General features: G+C 38.6%; 1 long non-coding RNA gene across 1 annotated transcript; it reads right to left on the bottom strand.

Annotated features, from left to right (window-relative positions):
- Positions 1-2230: 2230 nt before the first annotated feature.
- On the bottom strand, positions 2231-3542 carry LOC142372844 (uncharacterized). The gene is made up of 3 exons (XR_012768336.1): positions 3492-3542; positions 2448-2555; positions 2231-2285 (listed from the first exon to the last, which is right to left on the bottom strand). It is a non-coding gene; the product is annotated as an uncharacterized LOC142372844 (long non-coding RNA).
- Positions 3543-9003: the final 5461 nt, after the last annotated feature.

Below are 9003 nucleotides of genomic sequence, written 5' to 3'. Positions count from 1 at the left end.
CAACAGCTGGAATGGGTACAGCGCCACCTATCACACCGGGGTATGACACGCTTTGTGCCTACGATCCGATTCATTCACCGCCATATATCCAAGGAGAATTACCCTTGCTCAACTCATTCTTATTGTAATTCAGCCAATAATTTGATCCTTTCAGTGCCATGTGACCCCACTGACCGTCTCACAACATCCCCTTCACCCTTACACCCCCAACCTTTCGGTGACAGAGCTTCCAGCGTCGCAGCCCCGACCCTCCCACCCCAAACACTCTCCCTTCTAATATCTGCAGTACTTCATCTTTTTTAAAACTCCTAAAACACCAGATCTATTCCCCAAAGCCAACAGTTTAGTTAAGCTTCCCACTAAACTCCCTTTAACTGTTTGTGGTTAGTTTTTTTTTTATCTAATCTGGTCCTCAACATAAAGAAAGTATCATTATCATCATCATTATTAACATCAGCTGTTTGGAACAACTGTACTTCAACCTCTTGTGTTTAGTCTGTATAATGAGCAGGCGCTTTCTCTTATGAAAAACTAAGAGAATTCTTATTTAGAGAGCCAAACAAGGCATCTGAGAGGAAGAAGTCTTTTTAAGAACACCATCATTACTGGGCCTTATTTCTTTTTTTTAGTTGGATGGAATCAGCTTGTTGTAAGAGTTTTTATTAGTAAACCTTTTCTAAAAATTCTTGTCATCCACCTTTGTGAAGACTTCCCACAGTACAGTTTTCATTTCAAATGTCCCTCCTACCTGCTGATAAATTCAAAGTGTTGGCACTTATTTACCCTGGAAATTGAAAATAAATAACCTCAGTCTTCAGGTTTTTTTTTTGTGTTGGGAAAACAGTAATGGACAGATGTATGAGTGAAGAGGTTATGACTGACCTGATCTCCTTTTCTTCCAGGTGGACCCTCGCTTCCTGTTGGACCGGGGAGACCCTGAAGGGACAATCAGCTTATGGTCATTGGGCGAAGAGGCAGGGTTCACCCTGGACAGGTCGCCAGTCCATCACTGGGCCAGTTTTATTGTTCAAACCCAAAATGCTGACTCTTTAGACTTATTTAATCCAGCAGTTCATCCAGCACAAATGCCTCATGCTAACGAGCACGATAAAACAAGCACATGGCATGACTGCAAATCCTAAAAAATCTGTTCCAGATTTACAGAAAATGTGATGTCATCAAGATACTGTTTGATGCTTATATTGAAAAGAATGGTTACCTATTAAGTTGTTTGTTATTTGATTTTTTTTAAAGAGTCCATATATTATAAAAAAAGCTCCCTTTTTATTTTCTTTAGACATGTATTTGGGTATCTGACATGGCTGCCAACTCCAAAACTCTGGGAAAAAAAACAACTCTGTTTGGGATTCTAGAAAATATCTCCTTCAGTGAGTGGTTTATATTTGCAGTGGATTTTTGAATTTTTACATCACACTTCCAGCTCAGCGTAGAACTATCCAGCCTCCTCTTCATCTTCATCAACTTTAAATTATGCTGCACTCACTGCACCCTGGAAGTGGGAAGTAAAAACTCTCCTTTTTGCTTTGCTATTACCACCAAATTTGCATCAGCAGTTATATTGTTCACTTAACCTAAAAAAAAATGTCTTTGTTTACTGTTTTATATCCAGACTAAGGTATGCAACTTCTAATTTTCCATCTGACTTCTACTACGTCATTGAATGCACCCGCCTCTACCATTAGAAACAAACTTTAACTTGTTAGCTTCGCAGCTTAACAAATGTGCTAATGGCTTGGTTTAAGGCACTATTTCTTAATGCATGCTGTGTGCTTTTCTGCAGCTGATGGAGTGTTTTGATACTTTTATAACATTCATATAGCTCAGAGATATGCCTCATAATCAAAAGAAACATAAAAAAGTTGCTCTGTGTTGTAGGGACTTTTGTAGTGTTTTGGTTTTACTGGAAAACGCTTTCTTATAAATTCTAGATAAAGTTTAACATTTTCTTCAATGCTAACAGTCAAGGCAACTCTAGATTTGTTGGGATAGATCAGTTCAGATCCATCTTAAAACAGGAAATGAAGTTAATTTGCACGTAAATAAAGGTATGCCCACCAGTGGTCCAGGTGGTCCTGGTGGGCCTGCATCACCTGCTGCTTCCGGTAAACCCTGCAAGTTTCATTCTCAGTTCAGTAACTGAAGGTTACACAGACAAAGCATTTATAATGAAAGATTCATATTGCACGACTGTCTTATCCACCATAGCTTACCTTTTGTCCCTTTTCCCCCGCTGCTCCTGTTAGTCCATCAGCGCCCTGTGGGCCCTGTGGGGACCCAGCAAACATGCTCGTCAGTTTTTATGCGCTTCTCTACAGAGATCGTTTAAACTTTCAGAGAATAGAACTGATAGAACTGAGATAGAATCTGCATCTTTCTAAAAGTAACAACACGTTACGAGCAGCAGTCGACGGTAGGTCCCCACTCACTGGGATTCCTGCCGGCCCCTGTGGCCCCTGAAGCCCCGGGGCCCCCGTGCTTCCTCTGGGTCCAGGTTTGCCTGTTGCACCGCTGGCTCCTGGAAGACCAGGAGGGCCCTAAAAAAATGGAGGAGTGTCAGCCGTTACAACCCGTATCATTCGGTCATAGTTTAAGGGTTTCGGATACTTTTGTGAGCTTTGTCCTCTGGTTTTTAGGTTATTTTGAAAAGTCCTGTCAGTTTTTGTTTGCTTTTCTTTCTGGTTCATCTTTAAATAGTTTATCTTTGATCCATATCGTTAGTTTAGCTTCCCGTCTCATTTGTTCCATGTCTTCGTTGAGTTAGCTGGTTCCGTTTCTGAATTAATTTTGCTATAAACGCCATAATGAACGTATGGTTTTCCAACCCATCTGATGTAGGGCTCAGCATTTGAATACAACGCTGGTCCAATTTCCCCTCATGTATGCACAGTTTAAAACATTCAGGTCAGATGTGACTCACTGCTGTCAATTCATAATCATTTTAAAACACATTGAACATGCATGTGAGCAAACATTCAGAAACGCAGACGTGTTTTTTAAGAAAGCTTTAAAGAGGTTTTTCAGCATAACTGAAGCAGCAACCAGAGAATGACTGCTGGCCTTTTGCATAATGGACATTGGTAATTATGAATAATTTAATGCAGAGCAGTGCACTGAAGATCTTCACGGGCTGATTTATCCCTCCACCATTTGTTTTATGCCTTGTCATTCATTAAAGTCTACTGGCATCTAATTATACATCATTTTGAAGTACATCAGTTTTGATGCCTCTAAATGTGTGAGGCACACGGATTCAGACTAAAAGCTTGTAAGAATATTTCAACGAGTAACTGTGAATTTAATTGCCAAAACAAAACTTGGCAAAGTTTCTCTTTGATGTTTGATACCACATCGACAAATGCATTATACATCAAATCGAGAAAAAAAAAATTGTGTTCAAAAGGCTTTCTGCCTTAACGGAAATGCAATCCTCTGAAATCCAGATGCACACCTTATTATAACCGGTGACTTACTATTGGGCCCTGTATCCCTTTAGGTCCTTCGTCCCCAGGCCGACCCTGTGGGGAACAATAATGGGATATTAAAACAAAGAGATTTGTTCCTCCACAATGGAGGGGTAAAAATGCCATTTCCACACTGTGCAGCAGTTCATAAAACTTAGTGGAAAACTGGAAAAAATGCCCCTCCAAAAATAAGTAAAAAAAACAACAAATACGAGACGTTTTTGCTTGAAATAAGCAAAAAATCTGCCAGTGGAACTAGTGAAAATCTTGAAATTAGCTTAAAAACCTCTTCAAATGAAAAAAAAGCTTGTTTCATATGAAATCCGACTCAAAACAAATTGTTTTCAAGACTTTTTCACTTAAGAAGATATTCCAGATGTATTGTCTTCAAACAAGTCCCTATATCTGGCTGAAATAGTACTTGTTAGGCAGTTGTGTCTTATATTAAGTGTAATGAGATGCTCAATGAGTCAAATATAATTGGTAAGATTTAGATTTTTTCCAGTGAAGAAATGATGTGCAAAAAAAGAATGCATTAAGTCTGGCTGTGGATCTGGGTGACTTTCTCTTCAAAGTGTGAAATATGCGGAGGATGCACTTTCTTTCTCCCCCTGAAATTTAAACTGTAATTGATCAGTTCAGCTTTAATCCGCACCACAGGCATCTGTGCGGTGAAACAGGTGGACAAAACTGCATCCGCCTTATGCAATTAGAAGCAAACCTCTGGCCTTTCTTCTTTATTTTTAGAAATAAACTCATCACAAAACGGATAGTGTTGCGAGCTGAAGAGGAGGCTGACGGCGACAGCACAGCTGAGACCGAGCCGTCAGCCCATGGCTGCAGAGTGACACGCTGTTCAGGGGAAGGGCAGGCAGCAGCTTTCCTGCCTCTCAAGCAGCATGCAGACGCAGGCAGCTGTAAATCACTGTGGTCACGGTGGGGGGGTTCTCTGCATGGCTGTCCGTCTAAACGTTGCTGCCGCTTCAACAATACTTTGCTGAGTTAAGTGTCTGTCCGAAATAATGTATGAAGCACAAAAAAAAGTGCCTGCCTGCAGAAATGTAAATTTTTGGTCTTTAACATTATGTTGCACATTTTGCTGTACATGTTTTACATATACATATCTATTCCGAACTGAATCTCTGCTAGTACTGCTTTTAAGTTGCATTTATATTTTACGGCATTTTGTATTTTATTTTATTTTATAGCATTTTTATATTCCATTTCATTTTATTTATAACCTTGTCTGTATGCTGCAACTGCAAAGTAATTTCCCAGCTGGGATGAATAAAGTACTTCTATTCTATTATGGAGAGTTCAGATTCAGATTCAGATTTAATTATTTGTTTGTATTTGTTTAGTTGCCATGAAACAGAGTATGATGCATGAAAATGTGATCCAAAGAAAGATAAAGAGGTCCAGGGTCAAACTAATAAAATGTTCTTGAAAACTTTAGTTTTTGATACTTTACACTTTCATTTCAGTACATTTAATATTGTGTTGTGCTTTTTATAAGAGACGGAAATGCTTGGCTGACTGAATGAATATCAATCAGATGTCCTTTTTACTGTTTTAATTGTGCAGCTTTACCTTCCCTTGCACTGTAATTCACAGATTTACTGTCAGTCATTGTTACACGAATGCAAAAAGAAGCAAATTATTTATCTGAAATGAATAATATTAATTAATTAATATGAAATACAAAAATGAATATTAATCTTAATATTTAATATTTATTAATATTAATCTGAAATTAATATTTTAGAGAAGGAAAGCAGAGATTTAACCAGTCCAAAAACAAAGATGAGATCCAATTCCGCCACTTTCTTTTCCTTTTCCCACAACAGCTACGAACACATCTGTCAGGCTCTTTGAAATGTTTTTTGCTCACCATCACCAAATGCTTAGTTGATGAATAATGCTGTAAGTTCTGTTTTCCCAAGTTACAATAGCTAATACTGTAAAAATCACTGCTATCATAGTCCACTGACGACATGTTTAGGAGAAAACATGTTGTGAACTCTCGGGTTTGGCGCAAAAAGTCTTCAATTAAAGCTTTGGCCCACCTGAGGTCCCCGGGGTCCCCTCTCTCCGGGAGAACCTGGCGGTCCCTGAAAAGGAAAAACAGACAGAAAATCAGAGCATGCCATCTGAATCACATTTCTGTCAGAGCACATACGACAGACACTGTCCACGACGGGAAAAGTTGTTAAAAGTGTCAGAATTTAAGATTTATTTCATATTTTCGGACGACAATTAAAGAAATACAGCACAGAAATGGTGTCCATAGACTGGCTCTGCTACAATTTGTGACTTTTTATCTCATTTTCAACCATTCAAGTCTGCTGGAAAGCTCTGTTGGTAGCCATTTTACTTCTATCTCACAGTATTTATTGATTTAAAAAAGTTTTACCATCAACTTTCTCTTTGCTATGACCCATGAGCCTCATTGTAACGGCAGCCGGACGACATGAGTAACTTTAATCGCTGCCGTTACAGAGAAAATCTCACCTGGAACTAAGTCTGAACTGTTGTGGCCTGGCTAAATATCTAATATGATAATATTTCTTCGCTATCAGCTGAACGTTTGATTTTTACTTGATTTCTTACTGTAATTTTCCACCAGAGTTCCATGTGGTTGAGTCCCCTACAGACCTGCTGCACATATAATCAGACAACTTTCATTCTCCCAACACACTTTAATGTGATCCTGAGCAGTTTAATCTGTTGCACAATTCTCATTCTGCTCTCATTTAGCCCAATAGCTGCCAGATGTTCAAGAGGAGTATATAAAAGAAGATTAGATAAATTAGAAAAGAAACAGACACTCACCGCAGGCCCTGGCTTCCCGGCAGGCCCCGGTAAACCTCTTAAACCCGGCTCTCCCTGATGCAGAGGATAAAAAAAATAAATAATAATAATTATCGTGACAGTTGCTTATTTTCTTCTGAACAGATCGCTGTAGAAAATGCAAAAAAAACTAAACTAAACTAAAAGTTTGATTGTCTTCCCAGTAGTAATAAAACAATTTCAGTCATTATTTAACATTATTAGATGTTCACATATACAACTAAATGTTTGAAGCCGCTCTCTTTCTAGCCTGCTGCATTAGCTTTGGACATATTGTGTCTTTCTTTCCATCTTTTTAAGAAGATTTTAGGTTAAAAACATTCTCCGTGCTGGTTTGGATGCTATGCTGCTGCTGATTTATTGTTTGTTTGCACTTTAATAAAACATTACAAATAAGAGTATATCACATAAAAGAAAGAAATAGAATAAAATAAATAAATATATATATATATATGTAATACATAATAAATGATAAGCTGCAATGAATCAGTGCTGGAGAGGCTGGAAGGATTTATCGAGAACCACACCATTAAGATAAATAAACAAAATTAAATGTATCTTATCAGGATAAAACAACAAATGGATTAATGAGAGAGAAAAAAAAACAAATAATAAAAACAACATCACAAAACTCAATAATCAAGTAATGAATCAAGAAATAAATTACAATAAATCAAAAGTCTAAATTGCAATGGCAACTTTAAATAAAAAAGAGAAGAAAAAGTATTAAGACAGTCCCATAGAGTACAGGTGATCTTTTAATTTCCTTTTATAAATGGGTAGGGAGGGAGAGCTAGCCTGGGCGAAAGCCGACTGTTGACTCTGTCAAACAGTCTGGGAAAACCCAAGAGGAATCCGTTTCCATGGAGGGCGGGACCTTACCCAGCAACTTAAATTCATTGGAGTAACAGAGTTCTCTTAACCAATCATAATGTTTAGAAATGACGTTGGTTATGCGCCGAGGTTCATGCTTACTGTCGCGAGGCTCTAGCTCGCGAATCACGCTTCCCACATCCGCTTTCATTATACCGGTACCATTTGATAAATCAAACTTTTCCCAAAGCCAGTTGGAAGGAGAGCTACGACATCCTTGCCACTAACAAAATTGACGAGGCATTCCTCTTGCTCTCGTTTTAATTGTGTAATGCTCTCCAGAGTTGAGACAACTTCATGGATAGCTTCTAGCGTTCTTCCGTCGTCATGTTTATTTCCGCTGCGGTTGAACTACAATTATTTGGACTACAATGGACTCCGCGCGTGAGTTCTGCGTCACCACTCGCAACTGTTTGCTGATTGGCAAAACACTGAGCGAACTGAGGTAGGGGGATTTGGACTATGTGCGGAGCCAAAATCTTTGGGCGGAAGTACGTAGGATGGCGTCGCCAGGCTAAGGGAGAGCTGTTTGTCAGGTGAATATACTTGTTCCATAAAGTTACACCTTTATATTTGATGGAATATTTCTGTCTATGATGCACAACCATGGCAACAAAAAAAAGACTGTTTCCATATTGGAGCAGTTGAATAAGCTTTCCAAAGCCAAAAAATAACACTTGGCTGGGGAGGATATGCTGTGGATGCAGAGCAGGAACAAAAAAAAAAGAGACAAAGGAGGAGGAAGTGCAAAACATTTCCTCCCTTGATCATCTTGGGAAGTGTGAGATCTCTGACAGATAAAATGGATGACCTTGGAGGGGAAATTAGGAGGGAAATACTTGTTTCTCTACGACCTGGCTGCAGGAACAACTCTAACACCTTTCTGTTCAGCTTTGGAAAGATTAACAGAAAGATTATCAGCAGATAAAGACTGCTAATGATTGAGAAGGAGGGATTATGGTGCTTGCTGGCAGCAGATGTTGACCTGCTGGGTCCGAGTTTCTGTCCATAGTGTCTAATAAGACCAAATGTTTGTCATCGGATTTTTATTTACTGTAACAATAAATCATACTGCAGCAATATAATCTCCCTTCTGGGATTAACTATTGAATTGAATTCCATGAGATGTTGGAGGTGAGATGAGTGAGGGAGGGATGATCTTACCCTTTCTCCTATTAAACCCGGAGGCCCGTGCATGCCTACACCCCCCTGGATACCCTGACAATAGAGGTGGGAAAAAACAGTTAAGGTCACAAATACTTATGTGGCACAACATTTGTTAACACATTTTAGTGATATATTGGTTATACATTGTTGCTGATGCAGTGGTGTAAATAAGCACACTTTGGGCAGCGGGCAGTCTTTTGAGGACTAGACTAAGTGGATTAGCTTAGCTTAGCTTAGCATACAAGGTGGGAACTATGGGAAATTGCTAGCTTAGCCAGTAACAGCCCCCCCTACAAATAACAAAGAAATAACAATTATATTTTCATCTTTGGGTGGCTTGAAAAAAAAGAAATGCATGCATGAATTTTAAATACAAAATTTTCAAGTACCTCAGCTGAAAATTTACCAGTTCTTAATCAAATGTCCTGAGGTATTGAACAATAAAATATGCTTTTTTGTGTGTGGTTGAATAGAAATAGAAACAGAAAAAAGCACTGCACTGCTACTGATATGAAAGTAAACTCTGTCACTTTTTTGTTCTAAAGTTCTTTTAACTTTCCAAGGGTCGTTTTGTAAGATTTTTTAAGGTTTTGGTTTAGGTAAGGATTTCATTGCTGGCCATTTTACAACA

Source organism: Odontesthes bonariensis, chromosome 22 (genome assembly GCF_027942865.1).
Source record: "Odontesthes bonariensis isolate fOdoBon6 chromosome 22, fOdoBon6.hap1, whole genome shotgun sequence".
Classification (NCBI taxonomy): domain Eukaryota; kingdom Metazoa; phylum Chordata; class Actinopteri; order Atheriniformes; family Atherinopsidae; genus Odontesthes; species Odontesthes bonariensis.
Note: the sequence above shows the minus strand (reverse complement) of the source record. Positions and strands in the feature narration are given on the sequence as shown.